Raw genomic sequence first — 2,132 nt, forward strand, 5'->3', positions numbered from 1 at the left:
GGTGGATTCCAAAGTTGTATTATGTTCTTTTACTAGGATAGGCCACACTAGGACATTTTTATTTACGTTTTTGCATTCATTTATTTATTTTTCGCAACGATAATATGCATCATATTCCGCCTAAAAACCAAACCACCTAATTTATTGCATGAAAACTGACACATATAGAGGTCACGAGTTAGTTTTCATTGACATTCTCATGTCACACGTTTTAAGCCATCATCCAAATAAATTCATTCACGACAGACGCTAGTTATTCGTTCACTTAAAATGAATTATAATTTTTGTTGATGGGATCTTCCTCGTATAAACCAAAATTGAGAACGGTCTTTTTAGGTCAAACTCCAATGAGTCCCTTCTTCGTCGGTAGGCATACTATGACCCCTTCTACGTCGGGTAAGTTTGAACCGATTGACCTATTTTATCTCAACACTATGGTCACTCGTACGATCCTGTGATCATGGTGGACTATAGATAGGATTTACGGAAATCTATCGACCAAGAGTTCTTCCTAAGAATTAGCTAAACAATTGGCTTATCAATTTACTTGAAATTGAGTCTTGGGATCACTTGTATCATTCTTGAGGGAGATCAATTATGCAAGTGCAAGAGTCTACATGTTTAAAATGAATTTTAAAATAGACTTAAATCACCTCGATGAGTTGCTTATTTCGTTTTGTTTTTCTTTCTTTTTCAAAGTGTAGATCACGTTTTAAATCGCTTAACATCAAATGGCTGGTTCAAGTGATAACCCAATGCCAAGTGCCACATTGGACCGTGAGTCCCGGCTTAGGATCTTCATGAATCGGATGAATCGCTACTCGATCGAAAAATGATGGATCCAACTTGCGGACGGGAGGCGATTACGGAATGCTGCCGCTGCCGACGGAAAGCTCAAATATCTACTTGAGCCCATGCCGCCACACCCAGTTCCCACGGCTGGAGCTAACGAGATCGCTACTTATAACGATTTCGTCATGGAAGCGGGTGCGATTAAAAACGTGCTCATTTTTGCAATGGAACCCAATTTGCAGAAACGCTTCATAGCCCAAGGTGCAAACAAGATTTTCACCACGCTCACTAAGGAATTCTCGAAAGCACCGAGAATCGTGACCTATGAGCATACCACTCGCTTCTTTGATGCGAGACTCCAGAAGGGCCAACCGGTTAGCCCACACATTCTCAGCATGATTGAGAATGTCGAAAAACTGGAGACCTTTAACTGTAACATCAGCGAGAATATTGTTATCGACCGTATTCTTCATTCACTCCACGATGGTTATTCGCAATTTCGAGCGAATTACTATATGAATGATTTGAAGAAAACTCCCCATGAATCGCACTCCCTTCTCGTACATGCACCGAGAAGGACATGAAGTGCGGTGGGAGCTCGAAACAGATGTCCTCGTTGTGTCAAACAAAGGGAAAGGTAAGGGCAAAGCTCCGCAAACCTAACAAAGAGGTAAGGCGAAGTTCAAAAAGTCGGGTTCGGGAAGAGTGGTCCCGGTGAGGCGAGTAACTCATCGTGCATGACAAAGAGCAAGAGTGAAAACATGGAATGCCATCATTGCCACAAGATTGGGCATTGGAGACGCACATGTCCTGTTTATCATGAGGACTTAAAGGCAGGTCGTGTTAAACCTGTTGGTATGTCTTCTCTCTCTTCTACTTTTATTCATATGATTGAGATTAACCACGCAAGTTACGGAACTTGGGTACTTGATACTGGTTGTGGTTCTCATCTGTGTAATCATGTGCAGGGGCTCCGAAACATCGAACCCCTCGTAAAGGGTGAGGTGGACCTGCGTGTTGGGAATGGAGCAAGAGTAGCTGCCATCTCCAAAGGGACATATGTGATCCAGCTTCCTAGCGGATTTGAGTTATCATTATATGATTGCTATTATGTACCCAGTCTTTCTAAAAACATTATTTCTGTTTCTGCGCTTGATAAACTTGGTTTTTCATTTGTAATAGAAAACAATGCTTGCATTTTCTCATTACACGATATGATTTACGGCAAGGCGGTTTCCATGAATGGAATTTATGTTTTAGATCAGACCAATGAAATATTACACGTAATGAATAAAAAGTTAAAGGTTGGTGACAAAGATCAAACGTATCTATGGCACTGC

This window comes from Silene latifolia, chromosome 2, assembly GCF_048544455.1.
Source record: "Silene latifolia isolate original U9 population chromosome 2, ASM4854445v1, whole genome shotgun sequence".
Taxonomy (NCBI): Eukaryota; Viridiplantae; Streptophyta; class Magnoliopsida; order Caryophyllales; family Caryophyllaceae; genus Silene; species Silene latifolia.